General features: G+C 39.0%; 1 long non-coding RNA gene across 1 annotated transcript in view; it reads left to right on the top strand.

Moving 5' to 3' along the window:
• The first annotated feature begins 19,619 nt into the window (after nucleotides 1-19,619).
• LOC148654154 (uncharacterized) overlaps nucleotides 19,620-27,238 on the top strand; it is a 57,722-nt gene continuing 50,103 nt past the window's right edge. Inside the window, exons 1-2 of the long non-coding RNA XR_015924975.1 lie at nucleotides 19,620-19,715; nucleotides 20,969-21,056. This is a non-coding gene — a long non-coding RNA (uncharacterized LOC148654154). The remainder of the gene's footprint in view (nucleotides 19,716-20,968; nucleotides 21,057-27,238) is intronic.

Below are 27,238 nucleotides of genomic sequence, written 5' to 3'. Positions count from 1 at the left end.
GTGAGGCCTGCATCACTCCTCTGATCAATGCTGATTTTCCTGCATACACTTGGGAGCGCTCAGAGACATAATAATGGTTCATACAAGAACAGGCAGCAGTGATTAGAGGTTCTGGTCTTGTAACTGGAAGGTTGTGGGCCCAAATCCCAGGTGAGATACTGCTTTACCCAAATTATAAATATATATGAATGAATGCAAATGTAAGTTGTTTTGGATAAAAGTTTTAACCAAATTATTTTGTAATCAAATGAGGGAATGTTTAGGTCTGGTTGTCTACAATTTCTTAAAAAGGATGAGTGTTGTAACTAATAAATTCAAAACCTATGCAACCTAAACAATTGATCCTCAAAGTCTTATAAAAGCTTATTGTCTTAGTGTCTTTGATTAATTGTTTATTGGAGATCTCATGTCACCAATTCCGTATCTGAGCCTTTACATCCTCTGGTAAAAAAAAATGTGTTCATACCTTTTAGCGAGACTAAAACACTGCCATAGTCAAGCCAGGAGCAAATGATAGGCATGATTTGCGTTGTTTCTGTGCCTTTACAAGGTGACTGGAAGACTCCTATGCTTAATCAATTATGCTTTAACAGAAAAGCAAAATAAAATAATTTAAAACAACAGGCCGAAGCTGGAGAGAGAAATGTTCTAAAAAAGCAGCCTTTGGCACCATAAATCAAAGGTCTCTGAAGAAAACCATCAGGAAAGGCAGTGAAAGGAAGAAAGAAAAAAAACAGGACCTTGTTTTTGTTAAGGGTAAGTGACAGGCAGCTCAGACAGAAAACACATTTCTGAGCCAAATTCAGTATTATTTCAGCTTGAACTAAGTTAATGATCTGCAGACACGATGGAAGAAGGGCATCATAGGATTAGATTCCACAGAGAAGAAATTATATTGAATGTAAGTGAAAAAGGCTGGCCCTCCTTAAAGAACTTGCTGTTACTAGTGATGAATGGTAGCTTTGCTTGAATGCCAATAAATGCCAGTACACTGGGGGTGTATGCATTTTAATTGTGTGCACATTTATAAGGTTGTTTTTTTTATGTAACATCTGTGTATATTATAACTGTGAACATACAATCTGTATTGTTTGGGGTTCATTGCTTTTGGTGGATTACTACAATGTGCATATGGACTGCACATATGACACTGTGGGGAAAAAAACAGCATTATGAAAAATGACTGCATTGGAATCAGAAACCTTAAGCTCGGATTACACTGGAGATACAGCACACAGTAATAGGAGTGCAGAAGCAAATCGGTGTCTCTCAAGCCTTACACTGCTTTGATTTGTAAATGGCATTTAAATTGTCTGCAGGAGCTATGAGGCACCCTGACTGTGGCAAAGCATGTTTGAACGTGCGTGGGGAGCAGAGCTGGATGCCACCAAGAATGCAGCAATTACCATAGCCTGTGTTTTCAGAAAACAGTACAAAATCATAGCAAATAAATGACAATACATAAATGAGAAGATGAGCTGATGCACCATAAGAGCAAACTGAATCAAGTTTAACATAAATAGCACTAAAGTGTCACATATCTCCTTATAGATTTCACTAAACAAAAAGCAAAGTTTCATTATTAAAACTCACCTCCTTAGTACAAACCTGCTGCAGTAAATATGTACCCATAGTTTTACTAGCAAGTTAATTTAAGTTGCTTATTGCATCTCAGTAGCTTTCTTGATCTCTTTGAAGAATCTCTATATTAAAAATGACCAATGGGACTCTGAACAATCTGACTAAATGAATTGCAAATTGTATTGCCTTACAAGTGTGATACACATGAATGCTACATCTATGTACTTGTTTTTCTCTTTGAACAAGTAGCCCATAATGACAACCACTTGATTATTTTTAATGTGTCAAATGTAGCTTATCAAATGTTCAGCCCTTATGAAAGATTCAATGATGCAAACAGGACATCAATGCAGCAAACACAATTGTTTTTCCAGGTTTAGCAAGGTTGACTTGGAATCCCTCTGAATTACTGTTCAGTAGCGTACTGTATATTCATTTTTTATCTTCTGAACAGTCTTTGTGAGGAAGAAAATGAACTGTGAGGATACCTGAGTGCAGTACTATCCCGCAGTTTAAAATGTTACACTGTTAACAAACTCAGATTACCCACCTTCATATCTATTGCCATTTTCAGTGTATAATATTAAATATATAAAACACAGTCCTGTCCCAGCTTATCATGTTATTTACATTTTACTGATTGTTCTTTTCTTTTTTTTCTGTGCAACAATTGCATAGCAGCTTTTTAGACATAGTAGCTCATTGTAAGAAAAATTCTCTACAGGCCTGTAGAGGTGATGAAAATGTATTCTTCTTCTGATTATCTTACAGAGGAATGTTGTGTATCTCATGACACAGTGAAAGGTGTTTCAGGATTGCAGTCTTCCTTGACTTTTGAAGATGGCCTTGCCACCCACCTCAGGAGCAAGACAAGATGGACACAGGCGTTTCGGGATCTAGATCTGTCGATTATTTACTTGGAAATGCCAGTTCCTGAGAGATTCCTGATAATACAAGTTGTTTTATGGATTTACAAAGAAACAATGACCTATGTCTCAAACTCAAAATAATTATAATGGTAGATTGATATCAGCTCTAACAAACTTATTCTGGTGCAGCTACTGAAAGCAGGTGTATCTTCAGAGCAGCAGAAAAAAGGGTTCAGAATGGAGCCCCGCTTCAGTTTTGCTGTAAATAAAAGCTGAATACAGAGGGAAGCCTTTATTATAATAATGCTGCAGATTGATTTTTTTCTCTCTAGTCGGTATTTTTAAAAGCTTTTGAGACATTTATTTCATTTCCAAATAGAAAGCAAACTAAAACATAACTGACTCATAATGGGACTCCCAGAGAAATCCAATCTCCAAAGCACCATTAGTAAAGGTAAAGAAGGCTAAATTTGATATTTTTAACAATACCCCTGGCGTAAACTATTGGTGATAAGTGCACAATAATGCCCCCACCAGTAATGCTACCGAAACCAGAAACCATTGTGGATCTCTCCTAACAAGTGAAAGTAAAGAGTCAAAAAGTGCTTTTTTAATAATGTCACTCCAGATAGCACACACCTCTGTCATTCTAGACTACTTGTCTTGTGTCAGCACACAGGCAGGGGCTTGAAGCATTAGAGAGAGTAGTGAGGAGGTTTCAAACAAGAAAAATAAATACAGTAGATCAAATAAAACTCAACTGGAAAATCACACTGTGTTATGCCAGGAGGATGGGACTATTGTGACTTCAGAGCAATAATTAACTTGACTTCTTCAACCATTCTTTTAACATGGGGAAGAACATTTTGCTGAAACATGTCCTGCATGAGTGTTTGTGACCATTTATATCCAAATCTAAATACATAAAAGAAAATGACACGTCAGTGAGGACAAAACATAGAGCTTTTCAGTTTCTACACAATGAAGAGATTCTGGATATTGTAAAGCGAGCTACTGTAGATTATGGATCATTAAACATCTGATTTTCTCAGCTGTGAAAGTAAAACCATAAGCTTTAGCAAACATTTACTTTTGGGCATAATGTGTTTGGATAATCTTCAAGTACAAGAGTGTATATACATATACCTAACAGGCTCTGAAAAAGCAGTCAGTTTTTCCCTTCAAAATTAACTACTTATCTATGAAGCACACTCAAGCTTCCAAATATCACATGGGCCAAACCAGATCCCAGAGATCTACAAGGTTTTCATTTCAGATGAGCTCTGAGTGACTCAATTAAACACTTGCTTAATTAGGAAAAAATTAATATGCTTTCCAGATCTCAGCTCATTGGCCATTTAAGGCTACCAAAAAAAATGCAGGTTTCTGGTTCTTCAGGTTGTGGGTAGAGCACTCCTGTTCTACATCAATTCTCATACTGTCAGTTTCAATATCTCATGTTCTGAGAAACTTACTGAATGACTATGGTCATTCAGCATTTTCTTCCAGTGTAGAGCTTGAATGTTATTTTTTAAAAAGCTTGGAATATTATCGTTGTTCTTTACCAAGTACACATTACTGTAATATATCTGTGTGTCATATGGAATTAATTAAACAAATTAAACCGTTTGTCTTATTTTATACAACAGGATATGTGTCTGAAAATCCCAAACCTCATTGGAATTCTCAAGTTGAATTAAACACTGTAAGTTATCTGGTCATCCATTAGCATTCATGCATTACTTACAGACAATTTCATGATTTTCTTTACAGTGTGCTGGTTTTGTGCTCCCATTAGTCAAGGTTTGCCTGCTACAGTTTACAACTTGCTTGTTTGCTAACAACTGTTTGAATTTCTTCTTCCTGAATTGCAGACGGCACCTGCCAGTCAAATGGTAAGTGATGGAGATGCATGGAGAGAAAAGCAGGGAGAAAAATCTCTTTGAATTAACATTTGGAAGTGAGGCATAAATAAAATCTATAAAACTAATTCATAAGAAAGTATTCCTTTTCATATAAAAAGTGAATTTCAACTTTGAATGTATGAACAGTTCTTTAAGGAAATTTGCCTGTCATTTGCACATACTGTATATAAATTGATTGCTATGCAAAACTATATCCAGCAATAATTATTCCCAAACTCCACAGGTTGTAAATATAGCTTATACTGTACATCCAACTTTTTATACATGTAAACTGAGAACAAGGAGATGAGCCATAGTACTGTGGCAAATATTTGTAAAGCCCAGAAATACAAAAGATCACAACTGGTGTGATCACTTGAGACTTCGCTCAGGAAATTGACAGACTAAACTAATGATCATCACACCCTCCCTGCCAAATTATTAAGAGCAATAAAGAACAAAGAGCTCGAATCCACAAAACACTATCAAGCTGAGCTAGAGTAGTTAATTTCAGGGTACAGACTCAGCTTTAACAGTAATGATAACCCATAGCCTATTACATACAATAGGGTCAGATCTTGATGGATATCAAGAGTTAAATTATAATGTTCTTTGAAAAAAATTCCAAGGCTCTCTTTCGCTTCAGTCCTTAGGCTGCTCTCTAAATAGACTCAACGCATACTTTAAATCTGAACTGTAAATGTAAACCTTTGAGGTGAGTGCATTCAAAGTCACCTGCATTTTAGTTGCATTAGCTGCATTAGTTGCTTTAGCTGCTTCCAGCTTCTAGGGGGAGACGTGCGCAGTGTGGCTGGGCCTGTTGTTTCCGGCTGTCGGCTGCTCTGCACCCTGCTGCTCGTCTCTGAGCCTGGGCGAGTTTGCTTTCTGACGCTCACCCCGAGCCATGATTGAGTGACACTCGGCTTGCTCGGCAGCACTCGTCCACCAGCGTGTGAGAGTGGAGCTCCGGCTGTCACCCAGCAGGAGGGAGTCAACCTGGTGTCAGATCTACTCAGGGGTGGACCTGGAGCATGAACACTGGGCTCTGTGTCCACATGTTGACATGTGCCAACAAAGACAACGTCCCTTTAAATCCTAGTGTGGGACTCCTGGTGCTGTACAAACCTCCTCTCTTTCACAAGTGTCATTTTCATATCTGTTTTATCATAGCAGCTCGGCTTCCTGCTAATCTGCTCCACATAAATGCTTCACCAGCAACACACAGAATAAAAAAAATTCCAAAGACAAAATTAATTAAGCCTGTGACATGGTGCTGCCATTCCTAGTGTTCATTACTGACAGGATTTATTTCACTGAAGAAGAAAAATACTTATAAGTTATTAAAACTAGGTAGCACTGAAGAAAAGGCTTTTTTTTATCAATAACCATCTAATAAAGTTTATAGTTTAAAATGAAAATTATTGTTTCTCCCTTGCTGCTAATTTAAGATTCTTTAGTGTTTTAGAATACACTAGAGGAATGTGATTAAAATAACCTCTTACAGAATAAAGTGTCACATCTCATTTTAAAACACAGAACTCACAATTCTGATTTCCTAGTTACACAAGTTTCAGCAGAGCACTTTTCTCAAATTTAAAAGTTAACAAAGAAGTTTAAAATCCAGCCCAGTTTATTAAAATGAATCACACATTATTTCCACGCATTACTGACTGCCAACCTTTTAATTAACAACTATACTTGACTTTTTATTTTAAATTCACAGTATGACATACATGTAATACTCCTCAAATCATCAAAGCACCAACGCTATCTTTGTGCACCAAAAAACTTAAAAGAAATGATCCCTCAAGCAAATACAGAAACCTTTATAAATAGTTTGAGTTTGGAAATTAAGACTAATGTTTTCATACCACTTATGTGCTTAACACTGAACTGTTTAAAACATTTTAATATTAGGAGCACAGGTACTGTATCTTGTTGTTTGGAGTTCAGTCTGTATTATGCTGTTGGGATTTTGTTGGGATGTTCATCAATATTTTAGGTACTGTAGGTGTCTAGATGACAATTCTTTCCTGAATACTATCTATTCTCCTGGATACTATTTATAATACTATTCTACTGGAAATCTATTCCATTAACAGAACTTTGCTAAATTGGAATAAAAATGAAATTACGTGCATATAATTAAAAAAAGAACAGTTACCCAACGACCACTACTCAAAACAGTTTCAGAACTTGTCTTTGTTTTTTCCCTTAAACAAAGAACGGCTACCACCTGACAACGTTCATTGTTCCTCCGACATTCTTATCTCTTAATCAAGCTCTCATAACCTTGATTCAAAATATGAACCAGACGCAAATACAAACTAAGGGACAGTGCATTTGAAATACTGTATTGAAGATCAGGCAGCACTGCTTTACACTACGAAGTGTATGTGGAACGTATGTTGTGGGAGTGTGGAACAAGGCTGCCAGACAAGTTGTCGCAAGTAAATTGTAATTATCCAAGACTTCATTATGTTCCTCTTCTATTACGCCAAAATAAACACTGTTAATGCGGAAATATTTTGTAGCACGACCACTCTTTCAAAAAGCTGCTAGATGAGATCCTTGGATCAATTAGCTACTAATAGCCAAAGGAACCAGATGGGCTGAATGGCCTTCTCTTGTTTGTAACCTTTCTTATGTTCTACAGGGAGACAGCTAGAATAGCTGCCTCTTTATCTTTACTTCGTGGGTGAAGTAGAGCAAAAACAGTAACAAGCCCGAGACTGTTCACCTAATCTTGCTCATTTGTCCAGAAATCTTAACCATTAGGATCCCAGAATCCAGCTTTAAAACACGCAAATCAGCTATTTGTTCTAGGAACACTTGACTTCCTTTAAAGTTTCCTGCTTTCAGTACTAAATGCATCTTCTAGCAATTTCCTCTGAAAAGGAAGTGTTGCTGCACTAGATCCATTAAGTCATATTTTTTACAACCTCTTAGGCTTATGTATGGATATCCAATAGCATTTGGAAAGTCGCTCAAAGATTTGCCAGTAGCTCCCAAGCTGCTCCATGCAAAGATGCATCAGTGCTGAACCGCAGGCGCTCAAGGCAACTTGAACAAACAGGCAGATTCTACCATTTGAAAGGTCAGGCTGAGGAAAATAGAAAAGAAACAGCAACACAGACTGCCAGTAAAGTGAGAGCCAGGGAGCACTGCCAGTACAATGCCACACAAGAGTCCTGATGCTGTCGAACCATGTTGATCACTCATTGATTGAGAAATCAGCTTCAGAAAAATAGATCACCCGTGTTTAATGCAGCATAGTGCCACTCTGTATGGTGTTTGAAAGCTGGACGCGAAACAGTTTATCTCCAGTTCCAGGGCTTGTTGAAAGGGGAGCAGAAGGTAAAGCATTCCACTCTAATGGATACAGCACAGAAGTAACGCTCCAGATGTCCATCTGGTGTCAAAAAGGGGCTTCCCTGAACAAAGACCTTTGGAAAGGGTATGGAAAATAAGGCGTGCGGAGGGGGTGTAGTTCTGGCTGTTCTTAATTCTATTTTACATAATCACCTGTAATAGGATTAGTTCTGGGGCTCAGAGCCCTCCAAGAGATCCTTAACATGTTTTTAAATCCTAGTTATTTGTTGCAGCCTCTGCAGAGGAAGCACAGGCATGCAGTACCACATTTGTCTGTCCTCCCACATATTTCATTCTCATTAAGCCCCTGTTGCACTCTTTCACTCCGGCAGAAATACAGATACATCGCTTCACTTTCCTGCCTCCTTCCTTCTGTCTCTCGCTTTAATATTATTGTCAGCGAGGTACTGAGAAGTCAAGCCATGACCTCTGCTCCCACTCACAGTCAGGGCACCTTTTATGTCCATGAAGTGACTTGCCATCTATCAGAAGGATGTTGCTTGATGTGGGGTTTTTAGTTTATTTGGGTGGCACTTCCTCTGCCTGTAGCAAGAGTATGCTATAGATCTCTCCTTGCTTTTTATAACGCCTTATTAAAAGAAAAAAATGGGAGAAGATGCCAGCTATTTGACTTGGTAACTGTTGAATGTGGAAGTGGTGAAAATCTAAATAGGAATACTGACAGCGGCTTTTTAGATTTTTTTAGTATGAACAAATTTTGAAATCCTGAGTGTATTCTGTAGTTAAGCATCACTTCCAAAGCATCTTTAATATTATTTGAAGAAAAAACAAACCCACTTTGTGCTAAGAAACAGTGCAATATAGCTACAGTACCTTGAAGTACTAAACCTTTAAATTTCATCTATTACCTGTTATACAACCACTCCATGCAATCCAATATTGAAAACTCTCAAAGGGACAATGTATCTTTCCGCATCAAGCTCCCCATTCTCAAGCTGCAAAACTGCAAGAGGAGACAGGCTTCTTGTCTGCTTGCATTTAAGTGTCTTGTAATTACTTACTTGGATTCTACAAATCGACCTGGACCTCTGAAGATGTTTTGATTTAAAGAGATACAAATAAATCTACAGTTTACTGCTGTAAGATGCAGCATAGAGAACTTTGTGATATCCAATGCTTTTCATCAAGTGAATAAAGTGTTTATTAAAACACAACTTTCTCTCCATCCTTAATTAAAAATAATTTTTTAAAATTAAAATAAATAGACAAATTAAAGTAAATACACATACACACACAAATGTCAGCAGACAATCTTTGTTATCTTCATAATACAGAAGGAAGTTCTTATTTGTGGCAAAGAAAACCATCATCAAAACCATACATTTTCATTTTTCACACATTTGCATCTGTTGAGGGTCCATGGCCTCAAACACCCTGAAAGTCATCAATATTCACACAGAAGGCTTAAGCATTGCAGAAAAACATGGACAATTCCCATCTCTGAGACTACACATGGTTTAATACAGTATAGCTCTATGCACACATGAAAAAAGTGAATGACCTTATTGTGGACCTTTAGTTCATTACAATATAATCTTACCTACCATCCATATAGTTTCCCAATGTAGGAAAGCATTTAGAAGCCATACAGCTCAAAGGGCTTCATCAAGCAGCTGCACCCAACTGTCATGAAGAAGAAAGGATCTGTTGCCCTTCTGAGCAGCAGCGTGGAGTTGTGGTTAGGTTTTCCGGATGCTGTTTGTGCAGTTTGTGACAGGTACTGCACCCAGATTTCTCCAGTAAAGGCCCTGCTGCATTAATGGGGTTCCACATTCTCATTTCAAATGAAATGTCTTTCCTCAATTGACATTTAAAACCTGTGTCTGGTGGTAAATGTTATTACTTTGCATGCACATTGATTCATTCCCAACACCACCCTGTGGATAGATAGAGCATCTGACCCAGATAGACCTGATGAGAGCTATACAGTATGATTTTCTAACTGCATTTTATTAACTAAATCTGAATCTGAATTGAGATAAATAATATATCTTTTTTTTTCATTTTAATCCTTCACACTAGTATAAAATAGAATGTTCTATATATACTGTAGCAAGAAATGAATGTCACATTACTAGGAAGTGTCCATCTAACCCGTCCATCACTCAGGTTTGATTACCATAAGTCCTTAGTTAACAGTACTAGCAAGCAAAATCAAGACACATTTTGCTGTTTTCTCATCATGGGGCATGAGGTATAAGGGAGATAAGGTTCAGAAGGCTGGAACATCAGGGATCTTCAGATAGAAATCCAAAAATCTCCAAAGCTAAACTGGCTTGGATGAAGACAGGGATTTAGTTGTGGCCGGGCTCAAAATGTCAGACATTTTTTTTCCTCTGTTTCTACTTTCCCCTGTTCTTCAGAATTTTTCTGTGCAATTACCAGGATGGACACTGAATATTGAGCAACTAGATGATTATGTGTCAGCAGAAGCAGGCAACCTGATACGGAGCAACCAGGGACTCGGCTAAGGATGTGACAGTCCAGAGACAGCTCTGAAATTGCCTTTTTGTGTGCCATTTTGGCAAGGCAAAAGCTACAGCGTGTGAGGACACAGTATCATAGTGAACAAGTAGGACAGTCATTTTCCAAAAGCCTATAAAGGAAGGGTAGCACTTGCACCAGTAGCCCTTTAATTAATACTGGTGTTTTGTGCTATTTGATTGACAAGGTCTATACAACGTGCACAGCGCTTTGATATTAAGCATCTAATGTATTAACAATTGATAACAACTGCTTTCTGCCCTTAATAGTTTGATTTATACAGAAAGTGCGTCTTACAATGTGCAGGGTGTTAATTACAATGCATTGGAAGCACAACCTAATTTGCAACAATTTAGAATACAATCCAGGTGGTAAAATTCTTCTTGAGTTTTAGAACAAGGCACATCGCAGTTCACTTCTCAAAACAGAAGATTTTCCTTGCAGTTAATTTGCATTTCCGTTGTTATGTAGCCCAGAAAATATCAACAGAAAGTCAGTTCATTCCAAGGTGCTAGCATTATCAGAGATGGAAAAGAAAATCTCTTGAAGTGTTTTAGGGGAATGTACTTTAAATCTCAAATAACATTTTGGTTAAGTGAAGTCATTACTCAAATTCAGTGAATCAATGTGAACATCTGCAAGATCCTTAAAACTGCCTTCTGAGAATATCCTCATAATGTTATCAATAAGGAATTATTGTAGCGTTTGAATTGAAGTGTTTGGTACTCTGGGAGGTAGCATTTCAGGAGCTCTCAGTGGCACTGGTATTTAGGATGTATCGTACAAGTAGCAGGCAGGAGGTATTGTAATGTCGTTGACTTCAACCTGTCAGTATGTCTGTTGTATAGGCTATCCTCAATTATAATTATTTTCAGACTTTCACAGAAGGAAGATACCTTTAAAGTTGGGGCTTAAGAGTTCTGGAAGATTAATCCCTGATTCTCCATAAATAAGCCGAGAAGTAATGTACTGTATATCTAAAGTCTCATCTGGAAAGTATTGTTTTAATTCCTCTGGGCCACCTAATACATTGATACAATGAACTCATTTTTATATTTTTCAACCATGTACAGAAAGCAGATTTAAATGCTCATCGCAAAATCTGTGTGAAGGACTGGAGTAGGTTACACTCATGACATAAAAATATAGCGCATTTTTAAGGAGACATGACAAATACAAAGCCAGCAAAACAAAGGTCAGGTATCTCCTTTTGACAGCTGGCATTATTAATTTCTCCAGGCAGACCTCTTGGAAAGCACTGACCTCTGCAGCAGAATAGCCTCAATTTTATTCCTGGTGAATGTTTTGAAGCCTAGATATTGAGAAGAAAATATACAGCATGCACTGAAAAAAGCTTAGCCGGGCACAGAACTATGTGTGATGCAGGTTAGTGTATTTCAAGTTAATATTTAGAACCTGTTCAGTTTCTGTACTTGTTTCTTCTCATCCTGTACCCAGTCTCATAAGCTTGTTACACATACTTATCCAAACCAGCATGCATTACAGTTGAAAAAACGTATTACGGATACTACCACAAGTCCCTTTCACCTGCATTTCTTTTTTAAACATGTCTGCACCTACTCTGGATCTTCTACAAGGCATCAGCTCAAGCTTTCTAGCCTGCCTATGTTAATCATAATACAGAAGACCTGAAAGATAAATCTATAATTAGCATATAGAATATTTAATAACCCATATCTTGCAGAGACTCAAATTAAATGTAACAGAAAAAAGTAATGTATGATAACTCTTGGTTTATTCCAAACCTTAATATATTCTGTATTACGACTGGCAGTTCGCTTAAAATTTCCAACATTTCAATGAGAATGTCTTCAGAAGCGAATCTAATTATGGCTTTCTAAAACAAAGGGACTCAAATCCCTAGTGTACTAACGGCCCAAGCCCGGGAAAAAAATCTGAAATTTAACATTCTTGGTTGTAATTATGGAGCTTTGATCGCATTTTTCTAGATATTTCACAGATTATTATTTTATACCTACATCTCCCCAGACATATTTTCACAGATAAAGAACAATCATAAACAAAACTGTCTTTTTGTTGTTCTGCTATTTAAAGAAGAAAATAAGAATTTTAACCATAGACACACGTGGTATTAATTTCAGGTGGGATAGTTTCCAAAGACAAGGATTTTATGACTGTAAAATATGATAAGCCCAGGTTATATTTTTAATTTCGTCAGACCCTGGTCTTTCCTCGGTACACTCTCTAGATGAACTGAACTTGCAGGTCCTTCACACTTTTGGACAATTCAAACTCATTCACTCTTTAAAGCTCTAGATCAGCCATGTTACTCTAGTTCGCTGTCTGCCACCCTGTCAACCTAAAAAAACAAGCCTTGAAGAAAATAAGTACACTACTGTATATATAGTGAATAACATGCGCTATTACAGTCCACCTTACAGAGGGGAAAAAAACTCAGTTTTTGTTGCTGCAAAGCACTTGTGTTGCAGTTCTTTTATTTCCCAGTAGCTGGCTGAGGATACAGCTACTCTCCCTTGTTGAGCCAGTGAGAGTACACAGTTATATCATTAACACCAGTACCAGAAATTGGCTTTTCCTTCCCTGCCACCTGCTTTCAGAACAAATTACTCCCCACAATCCCAACTCTTGATTAAGCAGAAATCCTCTTCTGATTTAGAAATCAGTTTAGGTTTTATTTTATATTTATTCAAGCAATAACCTCATTAGAATTTCTACTGCTGCACATTAGAGCAAAGTAGATGCACATAGACTTAGTAATGACTTCACAATTAGCAGAGCAGATCAACAATTAAATCAAACATATCTAATAAAATTGTTTTCACATACCACGGGGGGTGAATGAATTAAGGTCACCATCTAAATTTTAAACGCAATCACTTTAATATGTGCAAAATGTTTAGAAAAGTAATGCTATGGAGACATGAGCTTATAATTATTCAACAGCACAGTAACCCCATCATCCTACTGGGACTCTGGTTTTTCACAATTCTGGTCCAGAAGGAAGCACACCACCTACTGGTCCACCACTTATAACTATAGCACAGCTTTCCATAGAGGCTTCCCACCCCAGTAACTCCTGAGCTTCAGTGATAATAAAATCAGGCTACAATTAAAGCTGCTCCAGTTAAACATTAAATTGAAAATGTTGCTTGGACTCTGATCGTTGAACAAAAACACTGCATTTCCATTACAGTACATCTAAAAAAAGGCAGACTTTATTTTCATTCAGAGTCCTTTTTTGCAGGTCAGGCACAATTGTGCACTGTAGTTTTAAATAGCAAAAACAGACTTCATCATCATTAATATACATCTCTATACCTGTACATGCATAATAGATGGTTATGATCATGGCTTAAATCAAACCGATAGAGAAAAGTCTTCAAATATTTGCATCTCAGCAATACAGTACATACAGTAGGAAACCTTTCTGTTATAGTAACCTATTTTACTTGTTGCTTCTGGCAAATGCCTGGACTGAAATTAATCAAAATCAAATGTCTTCATAAAACAACAATTATAAACGTAATCACCAAATTTGTCATCACCACAGACAAAAAGGCTGATTTCTGGATGACAATGATAAAGCACAAGCTTATCATAGTCAGATGACCAGATTTAAGAAGAAGACTATAATGATGACTTTTCTAAATTCTAAATGTCCTGGAAACGGTTACAAAAAGATCAGCTTTTTAATGTGTATATATCAGTTTGTAATGCTGTCCCTCACTGCAGCAAAACCCTTTGTTAAAGGACAAGCACATAGATAAATAATGTACTTTCATTAACTATGAGGAACTTTAATTTGCATCACTAAGCAGCTTACAAAAAACCTAAAAAAAACTGCTTCAAAAAGCACATGAAAACTGTCTAAATCTCAAATATGCAAGTCGCTCAGGTGTTTCATAGCAACGCCTCCATACTGAGCAGTTGACCCCAGTTAACTGACTCTAATTACTGTATGTACTTAACTTCTTCAATTAAGAACAAAAGGAAATTGCAGGGCAATAGCAAGAGAAGAGAACGAAGGGAATTCTCTTGTTAATGGAGACAATGATAGTGATATTAATAATATAATGTTTATATTAAAGTGGTGCTATTTATGTCATATAATCTAACATAAAATGTTTTAGAATTTATCAAACATTTAAAACTGCTGACTCTGCTTGTTAAAGCTCTGCAGTAGCTATATCTCTTGGGCCTTGAGCATAATTACAAACCTTTTTTTCTAACCATCAAATTGACTTTATGGCGACATGATGCTGCAGCAGTAATCATGAGTTCCTGTTCAAGCGTGTGTGCCTTTCCTCCGGTTTCCTTCCACCTTTGCAATATGAAGACAAGCCTTGTGCTTCAAGAATAGACTCTGGGTTACCAGAAAAGAGCAGCTTTCTTTAGTGATCTTAGGTGCAGATTGAAAAAAAAAAAGTCTTACTCGTAGCCATGTTTTTATCCTCTCCTGTGAATCTCTTCTTTATCGCCAGAGGTGAATCATCTTCGTGGACTTCACCATAATAAATACTAAATTTAATGTAGGTACTGTACACACACAACCCGATAGGTCCTCCTAATAGCCTGACCATGTACAAGAGATACAGCAGTTCGGCATGTAAAACTCACAGACAGTGAAAACTTGATAATATTTTACAAAGATTTCCAACACTGTGGAAGTTAAGAAAGTGGGGCCTAATCATCCACAAGTGCATCGTGATTTTAACAGGAAGGAGTGGTCTACAGGGACTGAAACAGTCTACCCTATTCTATTTCAGAAGAGTACTGTTTGGAGGGGACAGATCATGGACCAAAAACACAACCAGTGATATCTAACAGCTGTCAGAGTAAATTAAGAAACAAGAGTGCAGTGCAGAACATTAATATTGGGAACTGTGCTTCACTAAAAATTATGGAAAGTGCCATATTGAGAGGCTTACATTTTGAAATAGGAAAATATTGCTTAAATAAACGGTGATGCAGCTATAATGAGCGGTTCTTCAAACATGCAAATGTTGTACAGTACATTGCTATGCCAGCCAGCTCAATGTCATAATGCACGAAGTGTGTGACAAAGTTTTACAGAAATGGGATTTGAATGCAGTAGCTGTGAAACTCTACTGCAGATTTTTGTGAAATCACGGACTATTTAAAGAAAAGCCGTGATCTGGAGAACAAGAAAACCTGCGGCAAGCCATTCCAACAAAAAAAAAGGTGGCAGAGAGGTGGAGTTCTAGGGGGGAAGCTGGGGATGCTCCGCCCCTTCTCCATTATTCAATTTTCTCTTCCCTATTTAAACCCTAACCACACTAACACACACCTCGTCACGTTTTGAATTCAAGTCCTTTGTGTTCGGAGCGCTAGACCTGTAATGGATTGCATGCTTAATTCCCTGCCGTCCTCAGACCACTTTTCTTTCCTCCAGCACCTTGACGATTCTCCAGCTGTTCCTTGGATCCAAATTAATCCACCTCGCCGACATTTCTCCTCCCATCCAGCCCCCCCGCATCACGCCGCCGTGGATTCGCCGTCTCGTCTTTTAAAGGACCGGCCTCTTTCAAAGCTGCTCACATCGCTCTTCAACAGATCTGTTATTCCTATTTCGCCTCAGTTTTTTTTTTCTCTCTGCTCTTATACGATTCCATCCCGGATGAAACAGTTCTTCCTCTCCCTCCACTGTTTTCCTCAGCCCCGCCTACTGCAATAACTGGCAGCTGCTCCTCCTCCTTCACTCGGCTTTCCAGTTTCGCTTTCTCCTGCACAGCCAAGGAGCTCTCTAGGAGATAAAACTTCTCTTTAAGTTTCCCAGCAGGTTTCTCAAATACTCGAATCACCTTCTCGCTTTGTAGCCGGCATTAAGTCTTACCTGCTTAAATTTCAGCTTTGCTTCCTGCTTCAGCCCCGCCCGTCTTCTCCTCTACCGACCCCGTGTCAGATTTCACCCTCGGCACAGCTAACTCTTTCGGCTCCGTCATCGTCAGTTTCCCTCCTCGTTTCCGCCGCCAGATCCTTGACGGCAAAGGAGATAAACGAAATTGTCAGCTCTGAATGCGATTACTCAGTAGCAGGATCTGGAGATCTCACCGTTGCTATAAATCCTGGGATCCATGTCTTCTCAAGTTTTAACACTGGGTGAATTTATTCTGAATTTCTCTGTTTTCAGGAGTGTCATCTGTTCTTTCCACCCTCTCAAGCACCAGGGGTGGACTACTGCTTCTGATCTTTTTGTGTTACGGTGGTTTCTTTGTTTTACGCCCAATTAAATTGCTATTCTTGCTGTCTGTTCTAGCACTACATCTTGCACTTAGATAAAATGACTTTATTAGCCATATACAATTTCTTGCATTAGGAACTTCTTTTCACATACCCTAGCTTGCTCTCTGTGAGACACAGGCGGGGAGAGAGAAGCTTAGTGTCAGAGCACGGGGTCACCCATTTATGCAACACCCCTGGAGCAGTTGAGGTTAAGGTCCTTGCTCAGGAGCCCAATGGAGTAGGATTCCTCTTTCGGCCACGGGATTTCAACTGGTAACTTTCTAGCCACAGGCGCAGATCCTTAGCCACAGAGCCACTGCTCCACATTTTTTAAGATAAGAACTTTGCGCTTTGTGGAATCCCGACAGCACTTCCAATAGTTTCTTCCAGGAAGCCTATCTCTGCATTTTATCTTCCATACGAAGGGGTTTTTTCCTCTCCACTGTGTGGTCAGACTCGCACATAGCCTCTACACATTCCTCTCCTGTTCTTTTCTCGTTTCTTTAATCATGCATTGGCACACACTTCGTTTGTCCTCATGGATGTTGGAAGGGAAAGTGTTGCATTGGGGGTCTATTTTGGCGGGGTGTGAGTGGAGCTCACTTCCCCGACCTCAGGATGGCCGCACCACCTTGACCCTTTCTGGGGAGTTTCTCGCAGCATGAGCCAGAGGGGACCCCCGGCCACATTGTTCTCGGGAACTAATTCTCGTTCCCTCTGTCCCCTGAGGGTTTATCCCAGTCGCCAGGCAGTGCCTCTGAGTGACTCTCAACAAGTCAGGGGACTTGCTTCCTTCTCAAGCAGCTTTCTCTTCATTCTCAACCCCTCAGGAAGAGCCCCTCAAACTGATTCCTCCAGTCAGGGGTTCTTTCTCTTCCCCCCCTTGATGGGTTCATTCCCAGTTGTGAGGTAGCGCCTCTCAAGTAACTCTCTGTGAGTCAGGGGTGTTTGTTTTCATGCCCCCGACGCTGCCGAGTCAGCCACCCGAATCGGCCACTTGGGTTCCCCGCGCTGTCTGGGTGGTACTTTTCTCTTCTTTCCTAACCCCTGCTTCTCCCCTTGAACTACAGGTGAAAGAAAGTATTTAGAAAAAGAATCACCTTATGCCCTTTGATCTTATCGATCTGGGACCTCTCCATTTTAAAAATTGATTTTCTGGAGGAGCAACTGGGCATGGCAGCTATAAATAAGTATAATACCTTATCCAAAGAATAAATTAAAAGTGGACTCGTACTGTTGCTTTGAATATGAAAATGAAATGTCTGCACTGCTTAAGGTCATGGAAAGCAACAATCTCCATGTCACATTTTTCAGAAACTTTCCAGCTGCAGATTTTTCCAACTGTTCTGGTTATAAATGCAGAATTTGAGAGGCCTTTCAGTAAACTGAAGTCTTCTCGTCTCTGTACTGTGATCCAAGACAGATCTACGACACTCTTCCCATAAAACTAAGAGGCAAGTTTCTGTATCAATAAAGTAGGCATAAATGTTACATCTGGTTTGTTAGGGGATCCAAAATGCTTGTTACATTTTTATTGACATGCACATAATGGTTTACATTAAGGTTATTAATAATATCTTTCATTTTTAGAAGGGAGCAGTACAGCTAAACCCTTTGGTGTATTTCACTAATATAGGCCATATTTACAGTACGTGCTATGTATATTTAAATATAGGCCATATTTAAAAGCCAAAGTTATGCCCTCTTCTAAAGTAATAATTCCATGTATGCACAATATATTGCCAGCATACTGTACATGTCTGCTATAACCCAAGACTCACCCAAGACTTCAAAGATGTTTGTAAAATACATGAGAGCATACTCCATTTTAATGCATTTTGAAAATGGTTTTACAAAATATTTTAAGATAAAAATTGTTTAAATATCATCTTGACATAAAGCACCCTAAGCTGGATAAAACTGACGGAGACTGCCGGTGTGTTTTATGTGTCAGGAAAATGCATTAATCCTCTGCATAAAACTTGCACATTGGCACGAGAACAGAGTGGCAGACCAAATCTTAAAAAAGGTACAAGGTTATACTGTGAGGCTAGATAACATGGTTTTTTAAAATTGGATTAAAGATGACTGCCAAGATGTTCGCATAAACACACAGCAGCCGAATGGGCGGATGTTGTCAGAGTGAAAAGTAGCTACTGTAGGTGCCAACATGCACGGACTCAAAAATAGACACAGGTAGAAACTGAGAACAGGCGTAAGACACTGGCGCATGTCGGAGTGGACTTGGCATCCACACCAGTGAACAGATGTTAATCCAGGGCAGATAATTACATCAGTGCAGGAACAGACATTTCTTCTGCTTAATTTAGGTCTTTAGAAGCAAAGTGATAAGTGCGATTGCTCCCAGAAGTGATGGCTGCAAGATGCCCCCCCCCCCCAAGTCCTGCCTTGGACGGAGGAGAGGGGCGCAGTGGTGAGCTGATAGGTGAGCCTCAGCACAGGGGGCTAAGCGGCAGGGAAGCCCAGCCTCTAGCAGGAACCAGGGCAGAGTGAACAGGGTCCAAATCACCCATGTGTGCTCGTGCCCTTGGCTGCCCACAGAGGCCAGTGAGGCGAGCCTTTCACCCAGCACGGTAGATAATGGAGGGTTTTGATATTATAGCATGTACTGTATAAGTAATATGTAACATCAACTAGTGAAGGGTAATAAAGAACCTGCAGCATGTTTTCAATGCACAGGTATATGGACAGATAAAACAATGATCCTCTTAACTAGTATATTCTAAATGTCCCTAAAAATGCTTGTGAAATCAGCACAGACTATAGCTGGGAAGCCTTCTACAGTACCTAAAGATTTGAAAGGTATTGAAATAGTCAGCAGCTTTATATGCTGTTTTTTCCCCCAGAGATATTCAACGTATTTTAAATTTATTCTGTTTTTCCCCGCCCACATAACTTGATGCACTTGCAGAAGATACAGAGTTGGAGAATGAGAGATAATGGCTCCCATGTGCACTTCCTTGCTCTTACATTGAACCTTAAAAAACAGTCAGGTCACTTTGTAATCACGTTTAAATACACGAGTTACAAATTTATAAAGGAGTTCTAATTACCAATATTTTTCCCTAGAGAGGGTGTCTTCATTTCCTTTTTTTTTTCTTTCACTTTCTCTTTGCAGAGAATATTTCAAAGGCATATTACCCAAGCACATCAGACTGGTCTGCATGCTATCACTGAACATTGAAATGTTTCTTCATTACTGTCGTTCTGGAAAATGGTAAGTAGGTTAGATGAGCTCTGGACAATTTATCAGTCTCTCTTGGCTGTAGTTTAGCGACCCAGATCCGGAGTGTCAGGGCTGAGCTTCGGGACAATGGCCCTCCTTTTCAGGGAAAGACGCATAAATCTCGCTTTAAATTAAGTTAACATGTTCTGCTACATTGCTTAATGAGCTAAAGTAGTAAACAGTACTGGAGCAGGCACTCTGATTTATTAGCAACAGTGACTTTAATGCTGTTAGATCTCTCTCGGAAGAATGAAGGGGTCCAATAGAACACTTTCACCACCCTTTGTTCACAAATGTGTTGCCATTTGTTTTTTTTCAACACTCAATAAAAATAAAGAAGGACTCCTCAGATGGATGCTGCCTGGCATTTTATTAACACAGTCAGGCCTGCTGAACTGCATTAGGGAAATTTACTATCGCAAAGACATTAGATAATTCACCGCGTGGAACCATGCGATAAATAAAAGAGCTGGCATAGGTAAATACGCTTGCATGCCTCCGACTGTCACAGCCACAGAGACCTTGTTTGCCCTTCATGAGGTAAACTGGCACCAATAAGCCTGACAAATTCTGGTTTCATACAATGGCGCATTCCAAACAGACTGTGAAAAGCTCCCTTTGCAAATAACGTATTACACTACACTCGTGTGTCTCTTCCTTGCAAATTGCATGTGATTTCTCTGAAACTACCTGGCTGTATTTCACAGCATCACCTGCAACACAAAGAGCACAAGTGCCATGCAGCATGCAACGATTCCTTTTTTTAGTAAGGTATGGACCTTAATAGATCTTGTTGCTTTTAACAGTGTTATTAAAACACATGTACAATATCTTAATAGATAATCTATAATGAAATCTGTCAAACTTGAGTTATTGAAGATTTTCCTGCTGTTATCTTATCTTCTGCATTAACTGTTATTGCCACCTTAATTCTGTCACTCCTGCACAGTGCGAGAGGTGTGGTCTTGAGCACACTCAAGGGCTTATCTGGGAATAATTACAACGGAAGAGACCATAAAAATCTTTTCCCCTGGACAGATAGTACCTAGGTGTGGTCTTCCGGTGTTAGTTTAGTTTTTAAATTCCATGTTTATGGCTTTGCTTCACATATAGGTTTGAAGTAAATCCTGTGTAATACTAGGCATTAAAGACAAATAAAGTATTGAACCTACTCAATCAGGGAACAAAATTGAACAGTATATTGAGAACAGGAGCTGACTCAATTTTTCCTATTGATTTTGTAGTGAACTTGGCTGAATGTCCTTGGAAAATAGGAGGTGTAACTACCAACTCACTCCTTTACACATACCACAGAAGGGCAGAGGTAATAAGGTAAGACACCTGGTTTACTGGAGATATAGGTTTCTACTGCATTACTGTCTTTTTAGTCTGATGGATCTTTTTGGCCTCTTATACCCTTAGTTATTTGGGAATCAGTTATTTACTGAGAGATGTATAACAAAATCAGAATCAGTTTCACTCAAGGGGGGCTCAGAATATGGTTGAATATGGTTTTGGATCAAAATTGCTGACGAGCATCAGCACTTTTGAAATAGAAGGCTTTCCTGACGTATCCACAACTGTAATCTGACACCTTGACATTATGACCCACAGTGGAAATTCACGAGCAAGGAGGCGAGACACATTTTCAAGCATCTATAACACAAGGTCTTGGACTCCGAGTAGAATGCCATAGACAGAGAAAGTGAACATTACAAAGATTTTCTCAGAAAACATTCAGATGCAAATCCTGGAGAAAAACCGATGGGGAATACTGTACAGGGTGCAATGTTGCCCTTACTGTGTGGCACTGTCTCACTGAAGAGAGGGATCTTCTCCCTCAACATGCATTCTTAGCTGTAATGCTCAGCTCGCTTCATCGATCCTCGCAAGGGCTGTCTTATTGAGCTATTACAAGGCAACGGTGGCTCTCCTAACTGCAATTATGGACCTTCTCTTCTCCTCACAAATGGGCTTAATAGGCTACTCTGAGTCCGGTACAGTAAAACCTCCCATCCAGGGTTATGGCCACCCAGAGCCCAGCCAGGAGACGGAGGGCACAAGGCTGTGGATGTGTGGATGAGAGTGCACACAGCCACAATTTAGCGTAGTAAGGAGCACTTGTAAAGGCTCTGTATGTAACTCTTTAAGGCATACTGTACCTCCTGCATTTCCAGCAATTTCTCCAGGAAAGAGCCCGCAGTCCCTGTGTTTTATACTCATTCCTCCAGAATAAATACAACATATTGAAATCTCCATGATGTCAACGATAAGGTCACGGCTTCCAGCCCTTTAATTTACATTAAATTAAACACATTTAGTCCCTACCTACAGTACAACTCGCAGAGGAGGAGCAGCATGTCCTAATTCATCCAGATTAGAAGCAGTACTCCTGGGAGCAGCATGGGAACACGGTATTGCGCAGATGTAGGCCTAACCCATGGGAACTGCGAAGATAACTGCTTTAACATCACACAGCCAGGCCACATCTCTGTAAACCCCTCTGTTTTGCGCAACAGTTCCACAAATTGTTTTTGTTCATCGAATTAAAAAAAATGTTAAAAAATTAGAAATGAAAATAGAAATGATTATGTACAGTATAATCTTAAAGGAACAAGTAATAGGTTTATTCCATGCTGAAAAGATAAGAAAGAAAACACAACATCTTGGCCGTGGAGCCTCTTACAGGTATTAGCGCACCTGAAACGTTGTGTTTTCTTTCTTTCTTCTCTTTTCATCTTGGAATAAACCTGACACAGCTACCAACCTGTATAATCTTTAATGTTCATGTGTATCTTGGTCGGACTAAAGAAAAACAATATATATAAATATATTAAAATGCTGTCACAAGTTGTGCTGCCTCAATCTTGCAGATGGAAAACCTGCAGGGTTAAAGCAAAATACCCACCTGTCCAGAGTGAGCCTATACAGATACAGTCTGATTGTCTGAGAGATGAGAGCAGGCAGCAGCCCTTTAGGGTTTAAAGAGCCTGCAGCAACACAGCAGTCTATTGTTCTGAAACAGACTCACCTAACAGTGAGGCAATAACCAAGGAGGGAGTTCCCCTCTGCCATGAAACACCTGTCAGTTGCACATACATGACCAGTGCGTCAACAGGTAAATGTCTACCAAGTGAGCAGCATTATCTCCACTGTTCTCTCACAAACAAATCCGTGTGGCACTACTGCTCAGCACCATTTCCATAACAACTATGTGATGTAAATCAGACCCAGCTCTATTGTGTTGAACAGAGCCTGTCATTTCCAATAGTTAAATGCAAATCTGCCCTTATCATCCAGCACACTCCAGTGTGGACGCCCATGTCTTTCTGCAGTGATGGAGGGAGTGTGCGGTGTGGCCTTTCACGGAAAGCTCTTAATACAGAAGCTCTCCTCTATGAAAGGGTTTCTGTCATTGACATTTTGCATGGCAGACAGATTGTGTAGGTTTATCTACATCTAATATGTGCGTGTGGAATGTTTGATCTTGCTTGTCATTCATCATCTCTGCTATTTCTATTAAGTGATTTAGCTTAGATAGGAGGATGGGTACATAGAAAGTATGAGCGTTTTTTTAGTTTTATTTACATGTCACTTAAGACATGTTCTTCACAGTTTGCCTCAGCAAAATGAATAGTTGTTGGAATAGCAGCAATAATAACAGCTTTAGATGTTTTCATTAATCCTCAAATCTCAATATATACTGCAAAATCAAAGCAAAAAATTATTTTAATTCTTTTATGCATGGTGCAAAATACAGACCACATTTTTGTGGATTAATAGCATGTGCAGTAGATGGACTGCTGCATAGATACACAATTTAATCACTGCATTTTACTGCATTTCTGCCACAGTTATCAGCAATATTATGATGAAAAAAACCCAGAAGTAGTAGCCTCTCGAGACCCACTATCTCTGCCATGCACACAAATCAGACTGGACACTTTGTGAATCCCAGACACAGGCCTGCATGAATATTTAGTGAGACCTGTTGGCTAACTGAGACATTGTCATGTTTTCATCACCAGCTCCTCATCACAGTGTGAGCTGAGGGACTCGGCAGTAGTGCAGTTCTGCACCATTTCCTTTCAGCTCTGCTTCTTCCCTTTAGAACAGTAACGGAAAGCAAACAATGCTGTGCGCTATTTGATACTTGATTTCATCCATAAAAAGAGATGCAACTGGGACATCAAAACACTGTAAAGATTAAAAGCTCATTATTGAAAACTGTGATGAAATTAATGGATGCACAAGAACATTTCAAATTAAGGTATGTTGTGTTATGCGTACTGTATCTGTAGGCCTTCTATTATTCAATACAAAAATACAGATGTAATAATATTTAATTCACTTGATTTCATTTCAACATCAAAAAGCTTCCATCAGCCTGTTGGAAGAAATATTTACTGTTTCTTAGCACTAGTAAACACAGTATCTGTGCCTAGATCCCACCTCCACTCTATTAACACCTGAACATTATACTACCTTGTTGTTTTTATAGGAGTAAAAATGTGCTGCTTACTGCATCATCACCTCTAACCACAGACTAGCAAGAGCATCTATCAAACCACAGTTCAGCCTAGGTTTTTAATCACTGAACCTGCAGGGTTCTAGGCCAGGCCCCTTGTTGATTATTGCAATTCAATTTACTGTATTAATTAAAATCAGAGCCGAAAGGTATATTTTCACCCCGATTGCTGACCCTAGTGGGTTTTTGATATGTTCTTTTATCCTTTTTTTAATTGTTGTATTGCATTGTGCTGTGAGAAGAGGTTATCTCTTCAGTACAGTAATTTGCTTACTGTTGCCCCAGGGCTTAGGAGTAAATGAGTGGATCTCTCAGTGGGCAATTTCAGTGTTAATCCTTATAAAATGGATAATAAGATCAATAATACTCCCATTGTGGGATCAGGAGCCAGAGTTAAGGTGATAGAAGAATGCCAGTGTTGAAATAACAAGGTAGGGACTGTCGGGCACCAGAGCCTCAGGGACAGGAGGGCTGGGTATTTAAAGAGCTGTGTTCCAGAGCTGCCTCTATAGGTGTGTCATCAGAGCTCATGTAGGTCTCCCGGTGTGAGATCAGACTGCTAGTGTGAGAAGGTTGAACAGGACTTTCCACATCATGGGTTTGTTTCCCACTGGAGTTGGCTGTGCAGAGCAGGCATGTGGAGGTGACTGAGGGACTTTGGATCACACAATACCTGATGGACCACAGAGGGTCACAACTGTCCATTCACCCGAGCAGGAGCAAAAACATTGGCACTTTGTCACATCTGAGAGAAAGCTTTTCCTCAGATCCCAGGGTTCCTGCTTGTACAGCACAGATTCAGAACACAGAAACTTGGGAAGAAAAGGGACAAGGAGCCATTCAACTTGCTTGGCTTTCCAATTAAAATATTAATAGATTACTTGTAACTTTGTGCTTAAAGCTTGAGACTTCTGTTATTTCTTTATTCCCAACCCTGCTTTCTTTTAAACATTAATTAATTGCTGTTAAGCTGTCTTTGCATCCTAATTAAAGGAAAGCTGCTTATTGCTATCTGGGTTCAGGGAATCTGTTGTGTGAGGGACATAAAATTACTGTACATTCAATTCGGTGTCTTGTTAAATCTTATGTTACAGAAGATCTGTCAAGATGTCTCTTAACATTTGTGGGAAAGACAATCTGTCCCATTGGATGTTGAATTAGATGGCTGCAAGACTGAAATACTTGTCACAGTAGGATGAGGGCTAATTCATTTAACTAATTTTTGTTTGAAAACAAGTTACAGTAAGTAGGGCCAGAGGATCAATTAAGATATGAAAGTGAAAATGAGTGACCTTATTTTGTAATTAACTGTTATGTTGGGGTTTTTTGTTGCTTTTGTTTTTGCGAGTTAATTGGGAAACAGAATTGGACAATTCATTTTAAAGGAATCTTTATGTCTCATGATGTAAATCCCCAACAGCTCAGGCCCTGTTTATGCAGTGACTGCTCCATATTTCAGTGAAGTATTGATTTTGCCCAAACAAACTTCGAAAAACAAATGAATGTAAATATATCCTTCTTAAAAAAGCTAAATGTTTGTATGAAGGGACTAGATTTCTAAAGCTTGTACATTAAATGGTTTTAAAAATCAATTAAAAAGTTTAAGGAGTTTAAGGAAAAAGAAAGAACTTTATAAAATGAATAGAAAAGAAAAGGATCCAGTTAGGAAAACAAAGCACAAAGTACAAGAATGAGGTGGAAGAGAATATTGCAATGGATGTCAAAAAAATAAAAGTGCCTTTTCTCAGTATTACAACAGAAAAATTACAAAAATTGATGTAGAGTCTTATAGTTTATAGAAAACTTTTAGATGAAGAAAGGAAATGGTTGATGTTTTGAATTAATATTTCAGTTAGGTGTTTACCAAGAAAGAAACTGGCAGTATGTCCCATGGCGAGCAAAGACAAGAGAATAATAGCAGAGAAGAGGGACAAGTGATCCAGGTACTAGAAGCACTTAACATAATCAGATCTCAAGGGACTGATGGTATTCTACTAAATGTACTTAAGGAAGCAGGTTGTGTCATTCATAGGCCACCAGAAAAACTCCCAGTTTGAGCAGTTACTCAAGAGGGGGGCAATGTCCACTGACTGGAAGACTAATTATGAGATATCCATACCTTAAAGGGTAACCAAACCAAGCTATTGTAAACCAATAGGTCTCACTTCTGTTACATATTTCTGGAAACAACAACAAGAACTGAATGAGAGTACCAACAGGATGTCACCTGTCACCGTAGTTCCCTGTTATGGGATAATCAAGATGGAGTTTGACAAAGGATGTCTTCCTTCACTTGTTCTTTGAATGAGAGACAGCAGAAATGGATAAACAGAATATATAGGAACAGTTAAAAGTTTATTCCATGCTGAAAAGAAGAGAGACACAACATTTTGGCTGTGGAGCCTTCTTCAGGTGTGAATTGTGTAGCAGCCAACAAAATTAAAAAATTCAAGACTGGGCAAACACCAGAAAACAGAAGAACTTTAATTCAGACAAACGCAGAATGGAAAAAAAAAACTAAACTATAGATATGAGACAAGTGACACTGAGCCTCAAGAAGTTCTGAAAAAGATTGGTCTATACAGAGATTTGCATCTTTCAGTTGGAGCAGCAGTGAGGAGCTGCAGTGGAGCAGAAGCAGGTGGTGTCCATCAGCTGTAGAGCGAGCCTAGAGGTTCTGTACCATGGCCACTGTGTAGCCAGAGCCAGAACTGTTGACCTTTGCATGTTCTATAACAATGTAAACATTAACATGAGCTGGAAGCATTACCTGACTTTTGTAAAAAAAAAAAAACAAGGTGTGTAATGTACCATAAAATATGCTTCCACATCTTGAACAAAATAGTGGATTTTCCTAGCACTGGGGAACAGAGATGTGACTCCTAAGCAAACAAATTGTGGTGCCACAGCTAAACAATAATTTAATCTCATACATTTAACCTTTGAAATTTAGGCTCCTTCAGATGACCTAGATGAGTGATCAGCC

This window comes from Lepisosteus platostomus, chromosome 10 (assembly GCF_059453375.1).
Source record: "Lepisosteus platostomus isolate fLepPlt1 chromosome 10, fLepPlt1.hap1, whole genome shotgun sequence".
NCBI classification, from domain to species: domain Eukaryota; kingdom Metazoa; phylum Chordata; class Actinopteri; order Semionotiformes; family Lepisosteidae; genus Lepisosteus; species Lepisosteus platostomus.
The sequence above is the reverse complement of the archived record's forward strand: the minus strand, read 5'-3'. Positions and strand labels throughout refer to the sequence as shown.